The sequence below is a fragment of the Melozone crissalis genome, unplaced genomic scaffold (assembly GCF_028551555.1).
Source record: "Melozone crissalis strain CALT ecotype California unplaced genomic scaffold, PUWL_Pcris_2 ptg000042l_1, whole genome shotgun sequence".
Classification (NCBI taxonomy): Eukaryota; Metazoa; Chordata; class Aves; order Passeriformes; family Passerellidae; genus Melozone; species Melozone crissalis.
This window is the reverse complement of record NW_026535820.1, coordinates 3,506,974-3,526,219: the sequence shown is the minus strand read 5'-3', so window position 1 is coordinate 3,526,219 and position 19,246 is coordinate 3,506,974. Positions and strand designations below refer to the sequence as shown.

Here is a 19,246-nt window from a genome sequence, read left to right as displayed (position 1 = left end):
GAAAAAATTTAAATTACACACTTGATTATGGATAACAGGACTCTGCTCCTTAAAGCAGTATCACACGAGTTTCTCAAGGGCCACCAAAAGGTGATAAAAAGAAAAATGGATTCTTAAGTTCTTCAGGTGGTCAAAAGCTTCTCTACCAGAGTAAGGTACTTTCTATTCTTTTTTCTAAAGTCTAAAAGAATGGTTGAACCTTTTTAGGTCATGTTTTCGGTAAGCTTCTACTTAGTGCACAGCCATTTAAATTACAAGTACATTTTGTGGTAAAATTTTAATCTACTAAAATATAAATGTGCACAAAAGAAAAACAATTAAGCTTCATCTGCAAAATATATTAAAGCTGCCAATATAAAGTGCACACATGAAGAATTAAGCCTTTAAAAATATATAATGAAAGACATCTGGCACAAATGTCAGCCTTCACATGCTTGTTTTGTCAGCTGTCAAATCATGGTAATATACGATGGTAAAAGGCACACTGACAGCAACATTCCTGGTATTTTAAAGAACAATCATAAAATGCATGCATCTGCATTGCTACCAAAGTAATTGAACAGGGCTGGTGGTCCATAGAAAAATATTCATGCTTAATGCTTCTGAATCTCAAATGAAACTCTGTCCCAAGTATTTCTTTTCCACACAAGGCTTTTTGAAAGAGTTACCTGGAGTTATTGCATGCCTTAACAGCTATTGTAGGGAAATACTGTTCCTAAGCAGCAAATGACATGGGGTCAAGGAATGCTTGCTATTCATTGTATACTTACCTTTGTCAATAAGAAAAATATTTTAAAAACATATGCAAGAGGGACAAAAAATTCCTCCCAATAACTCCCTGCTTGACTCTATCTCAAAGAGTTAAATGTTTCGGTACATCCTGCTGATTTAAAAAAAACAATGGTTTTCCTCTACATCAAACACAAGTTCCAGTTATACTTTGTACTTGAGCACATGAGGCACTAAAACCTCAGGATGTGGTCCCATTACCATCTTATAGTCCATACAGACTAACAAGAAGTTGGAAGGAAAATGAAAATATTATATCAATATAAGTTTTGAACTTAATTTGCTTCTTTATAAAATAATGATTGAGAGCAATCATTTGTACCATGGGACAAAAAGGAAAGCTGTCCAAGATTATGCTACCTAGCTGAAGATTTTATATATCATTATAGTCATCATCTCCTGGAAACCAAAGGAGCAGTAATAAAAGTTAGTCATAAAGACTCCAACCTAGCTTCCTGTAAATATATAATCATGTTGCAACAAAAACACATTACTTTTAAATAACCATTCCTTTAAAAGTATGCCTGAATTTTTTCTGCTGTAGTCAGGTAGCTAAACCAGGTTTGCATTTATTCACATACCAGGCACACTGTGACATTTTATTTAAATGTTGAGGAAGGCGAATGAAGGAAGTTTTCACTAGAAACTAAGTTTACAGTTCGGTTGTTGGGATCCTTTTAATTTGCAAAGTTAATTCCTGCCTTGATGTTATGAAGTAGAAAAGTTTTAGTCTCTCTGAAAATTACTTTCAAGACAGAAGAGGAGACAGGTGAGACTTAAGGGATAAAACTATGACTTGGCTTTCATGGACACTGCAGCAGGCACTGGATTTGGTGAATCCCAGTGGAAGTGATGGGCTTTCCTAACCCCAGTAGGAAAATTTTATTAGGTGTCATTTTATACTGTAAATTGAAGCAAAGTCTTCCAACTACTGAAATTCAGAAACAATGAAGCCTAGGCTAAAACTGGCTGAAGTACAGCTGGTCTCACCAGGAGTATTACACCTCGCCAAGGGCATCCTCTACCACACAGAAATCTGATGTGCACAAAACTGGCCAGTAACAGCTGGAGTTTGTGACACCTGCCTCTTCTATGCTGCCATGCAAAGGACTTTTCCCCTCAATCATTTTACTGAGTAACACTCAGTACAGACTAACTGCATAATGTCACTGCTTTCACTCATCCAAACACAGCAACTAAGCACATAAGAAAAGTTCTCACAGTGGTGTAAGCCTACAATCACTTGTGGCAAAAGATATACATACATACACCTCACTCTTTTCAGTAAGTTTTTGTTATCACCAAGACTATTAAAATGAAGCTTTCCACATGAGCAGCAGCTCAGTGAAATATTACTGCCACTTCAAATGCTTTCTGCATAATATCAAATACCACCAAGGTATTTAATCAGATTGATTATCTGAGGCTGAAACAAGCAACTTGCAGCACTGACAGTCAAAATCATTATGTTAGATGTGGGGAAGGACAAATGAAGGCCTGTACTGATCCACTGCCAGAGAACACTGCACATTTTCTTTCTGCCTCTACCTTGAAAATCAAGAGACTGAGGAAAAAGGATGTTAAGACATGACATTTTGGCTAATTCAAAGATGAAAATCAAGACTAGAGCTATCAGCAGTAACTTTAATTTTGTGCAATGAAATTATCTCTAACTTGCATATTTAACCTGAATTTCCCAGTGTATGGAGTTTTTCACACTTTTCTATAAAGAAAGGGAGGTGTAAATTTTAAATATCCATATACATTATAGAAGGTTATACTAATACTGTACCTGTCTTTTTCAACAGATTTTGAAGCACATAAAACAGTGTCTTCCTATAACTTATCATCTGATTTTTAATCTAAGAAGTCTTAAACCTCATAATCCCTCTGCTGCATGAAAAGGTGTTTCAATTCCCAGGTGACAAGCAGAGACTAAGGAGCATGAAAATTTAGCTTGACAAAGATGCACTTGACTGACTTTGTGCCCTCAGCCAGTCCTAATTTTGCTCTCCCATAATGATTTTCTGATGCCACACGAGGGCTGTCAACAGGTAAGGTCCTTCTCTCACTAACAGGATGACAGTCATATACCTGATGCCGTAATTTCTGATACCCTGCAGAAGCACAGTTCCTTTGGGGCAGTGGAAGGGCAAACACACACACACACACTATCCCACAAGCACACACAAACATGTTTTATCTCAGCCGTGATCACATGGGTTTCACTTCCTTCAGAAACCAGACTAAAAAGGACGAAGGCAGAGAAGATACATAAATACACAACTACCAGATTCATTTATTCTCACACCTTTTTTATCTCCCTCCTGCTCATTTCCTCAGTAATTTTTGGTAAGCTTTCCCTGTTACATTGTACCAATCATCAAAGAGAAGCTTGGGAAATATTCTGGCATCCATGTAATTCTTGTAAAAACACTAGGAAGTATAATCCTCTCAAAACAAGGATCCTAGGGAACTAGGGAAGCAGTATTTTGGCTTTTTACCAACTATTTCACAGCAAAGGTAATTAGTAAGTTATATAGCACTGGAACCAACACCAGCACAAATCCAGCTTCCCTCACTGCTTGCTCTCTCTTCTAATGATGCCAAGATCGTGACAGGTTTACTTAACATGGTTATTGTTTCCAGTTTCAAACCCTTATACTTAATTAAGTTTGAGCTCTAGATGATCTGTCTTAAGCAGCCAAACAAACCAAAAATACTCCAACTCCATTACCTCACCTTTTCCCCCTCACTACAGCAACAATGCATCAGAAACAACTTCAGAAGGATTTCATTTGTGTTGAAGAGCTAGGATTTGGTAAGTGCATGCAATAAGCCACTTTCAAAATAAATTACACAGCATAACATATGTTTCAGCGACAGTAAGCACCCAAATTCTGGTCAGTCTTTTAATATCAAAAGAACATTATGCATCAGGAGCAAAAGTCTGTGACAGAAGTCATCTGAAAAAACAACTAGATGAGTAATAAGTTGCATTTCATGCATATTCGGTACAGTCTTCCATCACCTGACAAACTGGAAGAGCTGGCTCTCTGTCTCTTGCACAAAAAGCTATCGCCTTTTGAGATCAAAAAGCATCAGATATTTGCAAATGCTTTAAAAGTTTTATATAATACATAATCACACATACACCCCCATCCTAAAGGAATTCCACGATTTCCGTTCAAATGCTGAAAAGAGTTGGAAGAGCTGAAAAGACTGAGACAGTGATCAGCATCTCAATACTCCTTTCAAGAGCCAACAGGAAATGATAACTAATGAAAAACTCCAAATATTATTAATACAGGAAAATATGTCCAGCTTTGACAACCAAAGCAGTCATGGAATAAACACTTCCATCTTCAGTAGCTGCTAAAACAAACACTCTTTTACAGGCTTTGACAGAGAACAGAATTCATTTCCCCTTTACAGCTGGAGTGTTTCAAAGTCAGTTAAACATCAATGTGACAGCCTTACTTGTGAGAGCTCAGACATTTACTGTATTATCTTAGCTGGACATTAGCAGAAAGCACAGACTGTGAAGACAGAGAAGGCGGGGGGGGAGAGGGAAATCAAGATTGTTTTTCTTAAACACCTTATAAAGTGTTCATCTTAGTTTTTGCCAGAGAGTTATTTTTCTTGTTCATTTATTCTGCATTTAAAGACTCAACTAATACAAACACAGCACAGATCTGGAAGGCAAAAAGTTCACTAGGATGGAGCTTGTTTGCACAGATACTACTGAGCTACCAACTTCTCACTCTGTCACAGTGTGCCTCTACAAATGAAACCCAGTTGACTGAGCCATTATCAATGCTTACAAATTAAACCATCTTACTTGCTGCTAGTCATCACCCTACTGATTTTCTCATTAATATCTAGAAGATACAGTTAGTCTCTCACCTAATTTCTGCCATTGACTTTCCTGTATAACCCCTACCTCACAAGACCATTGTGAACCTTAATATATATTAATTTCACACAGAGCAGCAAGCATGCTAAGCACTTAATAGTAAGCAGTTAGGAATATTGGCCAGATGTCAAACCAACCCTAACAATGGCACAGGCCACTAAATTGAGGATCATGAACAAAGATTAGACACTAAATAACTGTAGTAGCCATTTGCAAATTGAGGTTCTGCGGAAAGCTGGCTGCTCACATGATTATGGTCCTGTCTACTTCCAGGTGTTCAATTACATTAAACGAAATTAAAAATACATCAATACATGTTCTTACTACTGGTTTCACATGAAAGCAGTTGTTGCCATTGGGGGAAATGCTGTGATCACAAAGAGAAAATGTCTTATGAATTACTTACATAAATGGTTTGCTGAGTGACTAGTTCTTTCATGACAAATGATACCTACAATACTGAAAAGTTTTCCATTTGGATTCCATATTTATCACTTCTCTGTGCATGCTATAAGCAAGCTTAAAAAAAAAGAAAAATCTGCATTTCTTCTTTTATTCTTAGTGGTGTTTTGTACACAAATAGTGAAGAAAAGGCACATCTGAAATACAGCTTAAACTACAGATCTACTGTTAAAAATAAAATGGAGAGAAAACAGTAGCTAGCAAAAACAAACCACTGTCACATGAAACAGTCTGTGTAAATTATGTTATTACGTGGTAGTCTTTTTTCCTTCTTTGAGCCAAGTCGGAATTTTAGAGCAAGCCTGAGGATTTGTGGCCATTTCATTTGGCAAAACATGTAACCTTATATTCAGGAAATCTCCAAATCTCAGCTAATCAGAGTTTGAGCCACCTTTCACCTTCTGAAGGGTCACTTCAGTTAAGGGGAAGAGAAATCAAGATGGACTTCATCTGTCAATAATAAAATCCCTCTTCTTCACTCTTCATAAGAGCCCAAATCTGAGGATTTCTATTTTACAGTAATACTTTGAAGTTTCTGTCTGGCCATTGACTGACTCCCCACACTCCCCTAGACACTCTGGTTAATATTTCTCCCCTAGGATAAAAACAAGAGAAGCAAATAAAAGCCTCCCTAACAAAAACTTTTTCACCTGTGCTTCTCTAAGCCCCCCTCTTCCCCAAAAGCTCCAATGAGTGACCTCCAGGGAATGCTGCCCAAGCCACACTCGGGAGATGAGCTGGCCTGTAACTCTGCCTAAAACAGAGAGATGGTGTGTTTTGATTTAACCATTTGCTTGTTAAATCTTAGTGTTTGGCGGGCTGCAGAGGCTTTTCGGTGCTGTGCTGCTGCATTCTCCTTGCTCCAGCACCACTATTTTTAGTAACCAGCAAATGGGAGCCTGTAGGACCTCTCCTATCACCAGAAAGCTATCCAGCTTGAAGTGGACAAGCAGCCTAGCTCATGCATGCTAGCAATTCTTCAGATACAGGCTTGCAAGCCCAGCCCTGCCTGCTTCTGTTGCAACTAGCACTTCATTGCATCCATTTTAATGCGGAGAGGTCTTTTTTTTTTCCTTTTGTAAACAAACCTTTGATCAGAATACTGTAAAATAAACATGTGTTCTTTCTCTCTTTATTAACCTTACTGCACGATGTTAGTTACATATGTGTCAGCTCTTAGAGAGCACAAAAAAACTCTCATATCCTAAAAAAATTCCCTTCCCCTACATGTGTACAAAACTGATGACCATGCTGTTTTACCTAGTATTTCTTCCCAAAGTTGAAAATCCTCAGATTTGGTCAAGACTGCAATTTCCATATCAATTACCAACTTCAGAAACAGGATACAAAACACTGAAATACAATTCAAAATTTATTTCAAATTGATACGTATCTAACTACAGCATAATAAATATAGCTGCATTCCTTTTAAAAAGGAACAAAAATTCGCAGAAGCAACAGTAAGTAAATTCTGTTAAATATGCAATTTGAGCTATGTATAGACCCAGTTACTCAAATCAGAAATCTTAAGTGAAATCCAGGCACGTGGTGTGTGGCAATGGAAAGTTCTATAGGACAGGCTACACTCAGAACAGTGCTGGAGCCAAGCCCACGACTCATGTCAAAACTGATGTCAAAAAGTCTTGTGAATTTTCTCAGTATAAGCAAGGCACACTGCACAGCTTTTCTCCATTCAATACTCCTCATCGTTAAAAATGATGCATTATGCTAAGATTTCATTGTCTTAATTTATATCCTGTGACATCACAAACTATAGATGTCTTTTAAAAATTCAACTTAACTTGTAAGACAGAGAAGTAAGCTGGGATATGACTAGTTCTGTTATGACTTCTAAAGGTGAAGTGTGGCTGAAAAAAATGTAACAGCAACATGTACCAAATATCCAATATAAAATAGTGAAAAGTAAAATGTTAGAGTGAATTAATTTTTAACTGAAAATCCCCTGCTTTTACTCCCCCAAATTCAAGTTACTAAATAACTGCCAAATATTCCCTTCATGTATGACACAGCATAAAACAGTCGAGTACTTGTATTTCAGTAATTTGCAAATTAATTTTAAATGTTTTGGCAGGATAAACTTTACATGCATAAACTTGCAAAATATACAAGCTGCTTCTTTATCTACTTATAAAAAGCAGAACTCCCTTCAGTTCCAGTCACGTGAATTATATTTCATAATCAATTTTATTATGAAAAAAATACAGATCCTTCCTGTTGGGGCACAAAACATTTATGCAAATAGAAGAAACACAAAACAAAAACTTCTCCATGCATAAATAACACTGAAGACAAAACAAATAGTAAAACCCTAAGCCCAACTCCCTCCCAGTTAAAGAAGACATTTCCTCCTTATCCCTCAATTATATTAATCTCCAATTAGAAAGCTGATGGTCAGCAAAAAAACCCAAAACACAAAACAAAACAAAAAACAAAAAAAACCCAAAAAAACCGCACCAAAACAAAAAACCCCAACAACAAACCCCCACAAAACCAACAAAACCAAAAACCAAACAACAACTACTAAAAAACCAAAAAAACAAACCTTTATTACCACCCTACAATTTCAACCTTAAGTTAGATCTTAAAAATAAGCCCCATTCATACAAGATCTTAGTCATCAGGTCTCAATCCTAATCTAAAACAACAAATTTTCCCTTTTGGTTCCATTATAAGGTGATAGCTAGCACCTCTAGTAATTTAAAGACATCCCATTTTCCTTGAGGTTAACCAGACAGCAAATCAAATAATCCCACAGAGGATTCAGAACAGGCTTGACCCATTATTGAAGTGTTAAATTAGAATTTCAAAGAGTAACTCCATAGTCACCCTTCACAAGGATAATTTTTAATTCTTCTCCTGTGAAATGTGAAGTTAAGTCAATACTTGGTGTTTTATCTCATAACAAAAGCAGACAAAAATACTGCTAACTCAAAACAATCTAGGTTGATTCTTGTTTAATAAAACAGCAAAAGGCCACTGCTTCAATGTTTTAATAGGCAAGTTCTCTCTAGCATTTTTTTACAATTTCAGTATTAATTCACATTCGTAGAGAGAAGTAGGCATTTTATTTACATTTTATGAAATTAAGTACATAAACATATTTATTTTCTCAACACAATCCACAAATGCCAATGAATCTGAATTTTGCATATGGAGGAAATAATGAGGATTGACCCCATTTTACAGCTAAGAAAATGAGGAATTTAAGCTCAAGTGATTTGTTTAGTACACTTCTGGCAAACCTAGCACTGAAGAATAAGCCCCTGGCTCTCTAGCACAAGGTCTATCCCTGCTGTTACCTATGTAAGTTCATTCCCATGGGTAACATTATAGTAAAACTTCAATCACATGCAGAGGCAAATATTCCAAGTCCCCAAATTCTAAAAAAAAGTTCTTGCCACCTTATGTAAACTATTGGTGGAATGAAAAAAAAAACCAACTGTCAACAATATGTTCAATTTTTGTAGCTGACCCTCAGCCAGCCTAAATAAATCATTTTAGCTGCCTGCTCAACACAAGAGCAGAAGCTTAGCACAGCAAGAGTGACAGAACCCATCACCAGCATGGTGTAAGAGTGGTTGGTATCACCTGGTATCCTAAACAAATCAACAATTCAGAACTAAAAACTGATACTGCAACCAGTACAAATTACAACATAGAAAAAAAACCACAAAACCCCCACACATTTTTAATTATTAAAATATGCAATAAAAAGTCTCATGTTGTTGCAAATTTATTCTCCTCCTCAAGACACAGTCTGTGTAAGAAAATACCAGTTCCCTTTTACTGACTTCCTTCCCTGCCAGTGGTAAGCAAAATCATTTAAAAACCAATAAAACACAACGTTGTCTTTACATTCAGCTAATGCAAGTGAAATATTAGCAGAAGCAGGCTTGACCTAATATTGGATTTTACATTTTCATCTTTCTTGTACTGCCAGTTAGCTCAAACTTTCTGCAAGAAACCTTATTTCCCTTCTCAGAATCTCATCTCTTAAAAAAAGTCCCTACTCCCCTGAGGAAATTCTAAGGGCAGGGTCACAGCCGTCCTTTCTCAGCTTCCGCAATACAACTTGAGTAGAAATTATTTACACAAGTGTAACAGAACTGAGTACAGCTCATTTATGAAGAAGTTACCACTATGCTTATACAGCAATATTTCCACAAAATCAGAACAGTAAGACAGTCTCCAAATCATGTCAACAGCAAGAAAAGTTATAACTTATGGCCCTTCCCACCATAACACAAAGTACTCCCTAGTGGGTTTAAATTTTAAAGAGTTCAATTCTACCACTGCTGGCCACTTTATACATAGTTCACATTTTTACTCCTCAATTGCTCTGAGATATCTAAATAGGTCTCATTTTGATCTTTTCAGGTTTTCAAAAATTCATCAGTTTTACACAAGAAAGTACCTCACATTGACCTTAGCAACAGATTGGGAAAGAAAAGATGGCATAAGCATTGGCAACCACGGGAAACTTTATTGTATTACATCTTTGTAGTCAAATGCATCCATTTAATTATGGACAATCATACATCTGATACAAGGAGCAGAGCTGTGTCTATAATGAATTTTTTATTTCAGCCACTGAACAGAAAAAACACATTTTAAAACTGTTACAAGTTGTGCAAATAGTCAATTCACCAGGAAAAAATGCCCTTGTTTCAGATAGCTTACTTCACGTCGAAGTAGGGTAAGCTATTCAAAGCATTAAGAACATCCACAAGGGGATGTAATTGCTAAATATATCTGTGAATGTATACCTTAGCTTCCTTTGCAGTACCTTCTCTGAGAAGAAAACCTTATGGGTAGCAGATAAATAAATTACATCCATAAAAGTAGGCATGAGAAGAAACTACTGCCCTTTACCATAGGACACATGAAACAGATAGGATGCTCACCTCCAATGCAGGAAAATCACTTTTCTGACAAAGTATTTACACACCAGTAAAAAAGCAGAACTATTCCAGAGGCAGCAAAGCTCTGCTCAGAAACACTGAGCAGCCCAGAGAAAGCAGCCTGAGAGCAAGGAGACCCAGAAGCAAATCTCTGCTCTGAATCTGGAGCAGTTCCCTCCTCCATCTTGCTGAGCACCCAGATGCCAGTGCTCAGAAGGCGGAGGCCGGCTGCTATCGGCCCTGCAGCCTCTCCCTGCCTCAGCAGAGATGGGTGCAGCCCCAGTGCCAGGCCTGCTGCTGCATTTGCAGCCACAGCCCCCGCAGCCGTCCTGGGTGAAGCAGGTGACACTCTGGGCCACAGCTGTAAACACTGGCCACCAGCCCGTCCCCAGCCTGGCACAATGGGGAGAGGCAGGGCCACCCTGGGCCCAGGAGCGGCCAGGGAGCCATCTGACCCATCAGCTGTCCCTGTACCCAGGGCACAGGCTGTGCCACAGAGATGGTGGCCATGCAAGGGACCTCTCCTTGCACCTTGCAGCAGCTCCCACTCAGCGCTGTACCCGCAGCCACACAGGTGCCTTTCCTGTGGCTTACTGACTGTTGAGTCTTGCTGTGACTCTAGCCTTGAAATCCAAAACTTCATTTCAGAATTTCCTAAGTGAGCCATTACAGCATTTCTGATTAGCAGGGACTTTCACCCCCTTCCTCAATGAAGCTACTTATGAAATTCCAGCCAACTCATTAACAGCTTTACGCTAGCCAAAAATAAATTTTCAGTAAGCAATTCCCCCTCAAAATACACACACTCAAGTAAGCGCAACTCTCTAGAAAGAGTCTCACAATCATGGATCAAGTTGTCCTGACACAAAACATGGGACTATCCCAAAGCTTTATGAGATTTTATCAGAAGACCACAAACCAGTTTTCCTGGAAGCTGGGGGCAGAAGGAAATAGCTCCTCAGAAACCGAGTGATGAAGCAAATAAGAGGGCGAGTAAGTAAGATGCAACTTTGATAACTACTGTTACTGGAATCAAGCTCAGCAGCAGCAGGCTGCTAGGGTTTTTTTCCCCTTTCAGTGCCCACAATACCTAAAACAGGACCAGAGCACCATATGCATGGTTCCATGCCTGTATTCAAAAATAAATACATACTATTGTGAAACATATGTTCTATATACAAAGCACATTTGGCATGAACCAACTAAGGCTGAAAATTAATAGAACAAATCTATTTAACCATTTAGGTTGTGGCACACAGCCTGTGGTGTACAGCAGTGGTGGTAGCATGGTTGGGGTGTGACAGTGGTGGAACAGCAGGTGATATCTAATATAAGATGGCCTGGTTTGTGGTAGTTTGGGTTTGGGGGTTTTTTTGGCTTCTGTAGATTTGTATTGAGTATGTTTTAAGAGTGGCAACAAGAATGTTATACAGTATGACTTGCTGGTATTGGTTCTTCAAATATTTCAATGTTGCTGTAGTGGGCTGACCATGGTCAGATACCAGACACCCACCCAAGACCTCTCTCATGCGCTTCTGCAGATGGACAGGGGAGAGAAAGTACAACAATGAATTCATTAGTTGAGATAAGGACTGGGAAGGATCACCCACCAAACATCATCACAGGCAAACAGGTTAGAATCAGAGATATTAACTGAATTTATTGCTAACAAAATCAGAGAAGCATAATGAGAAGTAAAATAAAACATTAAATACACTTTCCCCTCCCCCTTCCTTCCTTCCCAGCTCTGCCTTCTCCCCCATCAGTGCAGGAGGAGACAGAAGGGGGGTTATGGTCAGGTCATCATGTATTGTCTCTGCCACTATTTCCAAAGTGGAGTCCTTCCCCTGCTCCAACATGGGGTCCCTCCCATGGAAGACAGTTCTCCAAGAACTCCTCTAAAGTGAGTCCATCTCAGGAGCAACAACTCTCTACAAACCGCTGCAATCTGAGTCCATCCCATGGGCAACAGCATTCCCAAAACTGCTGCAGTTTAGGTCACTCTTCCATGGGGTGCAGTCCTTCAAGAACCCTCTGGGGTTCCAAGTTCCAAACCCTCAAGTTCCCCTCTGGGTCCTCCACAAGATCACAAGTCCTACCAAAAACCTGCTCTAGCATGGGCTCCTCTCTCCATAGGTCTGCAGATCCCTGCCAGGACTCTGCTCCAGCATGGGCGTCCCACAGGGTCACAGTCTCCTCTCAGGCACCCCCTGCTCCAGTGTATCCTCCTCAGGCTGCAGGCAGATCCCTGCATCCCCATGGATCTCCATGAGCTGCAGGGGCACAGCTGCTTCACCATGGCCATCGTGGGCTGCAGAGGGATCCCAGCTCTGGTGCCGGGAGCACCTCCTGCTCCTCCTTCTGCACTGACCTTGGTGCCTGCACACTTGTTCCTCTCACACACTCCCACCTTGCTCTTCTCTGCGCACAATTACAACTGCATAAGGATTCAAGGATTTCTTTTTCCTCTTCTTAAATGTTCTCTCAGAGGCATTACCACCATTCTGAACTGGCCCAGACTTGACCAGTAGCAGGTCTGTCTTTGGCACTGCCAGGGGCTACTGGCATAAGTGCGAGTAACTCCCTGAGCATACTCACTGCTGGACAAGGAGGAAGCTTCTCAAAGAATCTATCCATTACCAAAGCCTGGCCATGCAAACCCAATACAGCTGATCAAGAGCCTAGAACTTGGATATTGACAAAAGAGTAAGCTCATGAGGAAGGAAAGACTAAAATCACAGTCAGGGACAAGGAATATTTTAAACATTAGTAGTCATGCATCAAGCTCTATGTGCCATCAGCTGCAGATAAACCCTATTCCACCACAGGATACATTCTGGAAGTTACATACTGTAACTCAAGACAGAAAAAGTTTTACACGAGTCTGTTCAGCAGGACTAAGCAATAAAAACACAGTTAACCAGGATCTGTGAAGAGAAGCCAAGCAAAAAACCACATCTGAAAACTGAAAGGCCATAAAAATTAACCCAAGTGAAATTTCATGTGTTGGCCACCTACTTTTAGAGAAATGTGGATGATTTTATCCCATTTTAAAATACTATTATAAAGTGCGTCACCACACAGTAGTTTCAAGCTCACAACCAGAAGAGAGAAATGTAGGGGATGTCTCACTCTCTTAAAGCAGTAAAATAGGCAACTGGAGATTAAAGGACAAAAGAATCCAAGGCAAAAAGAGACCTTCAATTCTATGTGTTACTCATAAGGATAATGTTTTAAAGTTTAAGTGAGAACATTCAAACACAAGCTAAGAAAAACATGCTGAAAAAATGTCAATAGAAACATTTTTAATTCCTCCTGACAATACTACAGCTTCCCTCAAGGAAAAACCAAATTGTAATACCTACTATAAAACTAATTCTTTTCTCAATTCTAATTTTAAATATTCCTAGTTTGCTTATTGTTGTCATTTTGAAAGATACAGAGTTTGGTGTACAGAGAATGCTGTAGTTTATTGATTTGGGATTACTGAAGGAAGAAAAGTACTGATAATGAAAAAAAGGCAAGAATCTAGACCATAAAAACAGATGTTGGAATAGGAGAACACAGCATATTCTTCATTTATCATGGACACAGTTGCAAAAAAAGTTTTAGCAACACATTTACACACATACTGTAACAAATACTGTGTATAGAAGAGTGCCAATACCCTTTTTAGGGTTGTGACTAGAGGAGGCTTCTGTAACATATTTGAATAGTTAAAGCCCTGCACAATGATACTGTAATACTCACCAATATTTCTAAATCATTTTCATAATACTGAACTTCTGCAATTTATTTAGGACCTTTCATCTGAATTTTTCAACAGCAAAAAGTTTGTTTTAAAAAGAAAACCTGTAATTTCTTGGCAGTACAGTTAATATAAAAGCAAATTAATGAGAGAGAAACACATTGTACAAGACTTTATATTATAATCATCTACACATTTCCTTACCATTACAGCAGATAAGTCTTCTGAGCCTAACATCCCCACACTGTGGTATTAGAAAAATTCACCCACTTTAATGTACACAAATATCCATGAACCACAAAGCATTGTACTCTAATGCTGTCAAATAAACAGACTACTGGAATTCAATTTCCAGAAAGCCAAGGCAAAATCCACTGGCCTTCATCTGAAACACCAGTACCATTTCCAAGCCCTGTATTTAATTAATACTATTTACTGTCAAGAGCCAAGCCATGTAAATATTTCACTCTTCCCAATTCAGGGACTAAAGGCAGGCCCAGAGGAAAATCTGCCCAAGTAAATGCATCTCATCTTCTTTGATGATGCAAGTGCTCAGTTGTCCTGTTCTTGACCCCTCTAGAATTCTGAGGCTCCAATACTGGTGATACAATGTCATCAATCTATATATAAAATATACATTGATTTTCCACAGATGATAATGACAGCTATTTCTTCTGCTAATGCTAATACAGTATAACTTTGTCCATATAAAAAGGTTCCTATCAAGGTAAGAAATGAAAAATCTTAGCAAAGTCCATTACAAAGTCAAAACCAATATTTAAGAAGTGAATAAAATCAAGTTAGCAATCCCATTTCCTAAATATTTTTTATTTATCTCACTGAAACTGCAATGTTCAAAATAATCTTCCAGGATATAACTACATACAAAAGGCAAGCTTCAATCAATTGAATGAGCATTTTCAACAGTCCTGGATATATATTAAGTTTGGTTCCATCAATGCAGTAAAAAGTTCACTGACAGAGCACTCCATTTAAATCCGTTTACAGTAGTTAATGAGTTTTACATATATAAGAATAGTTTAATCCACCTTTACAATGAATTTGAACACTGTGGCCTCAAAACTATGAAAGTACTTTAAAAGTATTTTCATTACTAACAAATCTAGTTCTGCTAGTTGCAAGCATAAGATTTCTCTCTACAGTACTCTAGATTTTAATGAAATTTAAAGGAAAGAAATGCAATATACTACATTTGTGTAAATTTCAACTTTTCGACAACATAACGTTTTTCATAAACTCCCAGTTCCAATTTTAGGGGAAAAAAGCTTTTAGGGGGCAATTGTGTAAATCTCAGTAGATGCTCATTTCCTAATACTTCAGTTCTCATCGTACCACCCACACAGAACTTCACTCTCAGATTAGGAGTAACATTTTAACGCTGATTACATTAAATGCACCATAATCAAGCATCCACTTTTACAAGCATCTTCACAGGCAATTCATGTTAACTAATGTCACTACTGAAGGGCAGTGACTGAACACAGAATAATCTTATCGCATTTCATGCAAGACACAACTCCCCAGTTTTGAGGTCTAGAAATGAAAACACATTCCCTTTAGTTATCACAAACCAATTCAACATAGATTAAGTATCCTTCACAGAGACGACCAAATTCATTAAAGATTACACACACCAATATTTTATTTCAGTTATTTCAGAAACACAGCTTCTGTGGGAATTAGGGTGCTCTGAACTGACTCCAGGGTTCTAGGTAAGCACCATTCCAGCCCTGCTTTACAAGCTCACAGAAGCTAGCTTTATTCAGGTCTGATAGCTGGAATCTACTCAAAGTTCCTCATTTGCATCCTTAAATTAATACCCAAGGCTTGTAAAACTTGTAAACTCTAAAAACTTTTTTCAATATAAGGCAATTTTATTTTCAGTATTGCACTTTATTTTCTGACAGCGTTCCCTTTACACAAAGATGTATTAGGAGAACACAGTCAAAAATGAGACATTTGTCAGAATTTTCTGTATCTACTACAGCTGTAAACAACAAGCACTATAACTCAGAATGAAAAGACACACAAATATTTTCTATCACACTTGACACTAACTACAACACAAACGACAATGAAATCACTACAAAGTTAGATGGAAACAGACTCTCCAGATCAAGAGCGACAGAAAACTGAGATTTCTCTAATCTATGTTCTTTTTGCTGAGAAATATTCATTACAAAGCAAACCACTTCATGAAAAAAGGAGAGAGAAATAAAAAAATGCTTTCTGACTAGTAACTTTTAGACTGGAAATTAAAACAGATTTTGTATGTGTTTGGGTTTTTTCAAGTCTAAACTTATCATCATTCTAATTGCATCCCCTTTTTTGTGAGCACACAGCAGCTGCTACCCACTACCTCAACTAACATGAAAAATAGACCAAATAAGCTTTAACTAGTAGGTTCATTTTCCAAAAAACTTGATACAGTGGCAGACAAGCTGAATGTGCACAATTTCAGTCAGAGTCGTGGTGCAGTCTCACAACATACAGTCAAAACCAACATTTATAATTCCACAAGCAACACTAGTTAAAAGCCAAGGCCCAGATTTCTTAAATGAGACTCCAACTGATGTATCCTTCCAACACTAGTATAATTTCAGATGGGTATACTGGTTAAAATAAACAGCTACAGCTCTTTGAACTTGCAACAGAGAAGGTGAGCATGCAAGTATGTCAAATAATAGGTCTGAAGCCCTAGACACTCAAAACTCAATAGAAAGACTTCCAAGGATTCAATGGAACCAACATTTTAAACTATTCTTTGGCTTATGGAACCTACTTCTGCTGAACTGTCTATAATAGGAACACAGAGATAACCACACATTTTAAAGCAAATGGATTATCTGAGTGAAAGCTACCGCTCCGCTTCATCCTTGCCCTATATATCCTTTCATGACACCCATTTTTTTACAGTGGTTTAATAAAATGTCATCACCATAGACTTCATACACAAATATTCATGTAATTTTTGCTCTTAATAAAGGTTTTGAACTTCTTAAACACAGAAACTATGTTTCCGTCAGCATGTGTGAAGTTACCAGATTATTTTCTATCACTGTATCAACCAAATCTATAGTTCTGGTGCAGAATGTAGCAACACTAAGGAAAAGACAGGTTGGTTTTTTCCTCCATATAAATTAATTAGGAAAAAAACCCAAGTAATTATATGGAAATTGCTTTTTATTTTCATATTTCCCTAATGCATTCATTTTTTAATCGAAAATTGAAATTGAGACAACTGAAAACAAACATACGATCAACCTGACAACAAAATTTCACGTTCTCTACAGAGAATCCTGGCAGCGGCATTCTTCTCTTTATTACATACACCTAACTCATTCTGAGTGCTATTCACTAGGAAAACAATATTTTAGAGTATTTGCATTTTTTTTAAACAATTTGCTTAAATGACTACAAAAGCAGATCATTATTGAGAAGACCTGCATAAGTACCTTATGATTATGCAGTCCAGGTAAGTAGTGTAAATAAATAATAACTAATATGGTGTAAGTAATAAGTATAAATAAGTAATAACATCTCTGTGGCTAAGAATTTTCAAGTTAGTATAAAACAAAAACAAATTATTAACTAGAATTATGAACTTCATTGAATAGAATGAACTTCAGAGTGTTTTATCTGAACTGAAAAGAGAAAAGACAGAAAAAAGCACTGGAAAACTGCTTAACCTGTTTTCTCATTCACTGATGCTATAAAATGAGGAAAGTTTAACGAAAAGCATTGTTAATTTTCAAAAACTGCTGAACATAATTAACAAAAGAGGAAATGATACTTGATGTTAGCTTACATAATTTTACCCATATTTGGTTGGCATTTTATAAACAGTCATCCCCCAAACAACCAAAAACTCTTTCAGCAGGCTCAATTCCCACCTCTATATTTAGTGTGCAAGCCTCAAAAATACATATTTCTGACCTTAATAAGTCACTCTATGTGTTAAAAGACAACATTTATTCATGAGAACACTGAAAAGGTTCTCACATAAAATCTCAAATGCGTATTTGTTGTAAAAGATTTATACCAAGTGAATATACTGATATATCAAACATACCTAAAATAAAACCACAGCATTTATATTCTACTTTCTTTCACTGCACTACCAAACTATTATTAGTCTGCATTTAAACAATCCGCAGGGGTCTCTTTTTCTAATTCTCAGTGGTATTATCCCTTCTTGAGAGCAGAGTTAAACAGGCACAGCACTGCCTGATGGAGTCGTAAGACAGTAATTCTTGAGCAACAAGCAGTTTAAGTCATCAGTGTCATCATGCCAATTTCAACCCTCAATTGAAGTAATTTATTAGTGCACAGAGTTGGATGGAAAAGCTTATATTATTTCATATTCAACCTTTGCCATAAGACAGATCATAATCAGCACATCTGAAAAGTGTCAATTCCTTAGTTACAGTATAAAATATCAAACAAACCTAATAAGAAAGAATATCACATGTTGATGCCTTCAGCCTTTCTCAGCAGAAAGTCCCATTCCTGGTCATAGCACCAAAGCAAGGACCCTCTGCTTCCACAACCAGTCTCACCACCATTTTCAAAGTTTCCAAAATGTTAGTCTTTCCACTCAGTGTACAATATCCCATGTTACTTAAAACCAAGGTTTGTTCTGCCATATCCACACAATCAATTCACACATCTCACATCAAACTCCCCAGTGAAGAAGATAAAACTGCAACACAATCCAATTAAATGCAATAGGATATAGACAACTCACCAAGACTCAGCGATGCAGACAACGATTTCTAGGGGCTGTGTATGCAGGGGGCCTCACTACTCAGATACATCTCAAGTATGCTAGGAACAAATTTGAGAGAAAAATATTAGTCTCTTTTTTTTTGGAGATGGGCATAGAAGAACAAAAATATGATGTTTAGCACATTGCCATTTTAAGCAAAACACAACGAGGGAAACGCAAACTTTGTGGAGCATTATCTGTGTTTCCAGACATAACTACAACCCCCTTCCAGTTGCACAATCACTCCAGTCACACAACTTCCTTTCTACCTGCTGCCTACTGCAAATCCACAGTGATAGCAGCTAAAATGTTTACATTAACTTACACAGTACACAGCCTCTATTTTCACTAAAGAATCTGTGAGAACTCTGAAAGTGCTTGGTTCCTTTTTTTTGGTTGACTGCTTGATTTGACAGCACATTAGTTTCAAATCTCTAAAAAGGAGAAACTGGTGTTCTTTCAACCATTATTATAAGTTGCATGTACAGAAGCATGTTTCTTCTCTCAGCCTCCACTTACAATACTCCTGACCCAAGTGACAAGCATCAGTGAACAGAAAGCCTTTCACTCATGTGGAGTCCCATAAAGCAGGAAAGAGTCCATAGAACAGAGGCCATACA

The 19,246-nt window shown here is 37.8% G+C and overlaps 1 protein-coding gene across 3 annotated transcripts in view; it reads right to left on the bottom strand.

Moving 5' to 3' along the window:
* Window positions 1–19,246, bottom strand: part of NCOA2 (nuclear receptor coactivator 2) — a 189,056-nt gene that overhangs the window by 160,583 nt on the left and 9,227 nt on the right. For all 3 annotated transcript variants that reach the window (XM_054284633.1, XM_054284634.1, XM_054284635.1), the window contains exon 2: window positions 18,606–18,685. The gene's annotated coding sequence lies outside the window, so the exon portion shown is untranslated. The remainder of the gene's footprint in view (window positions 1–18,605; window positions 18,686–19,246) is intronic.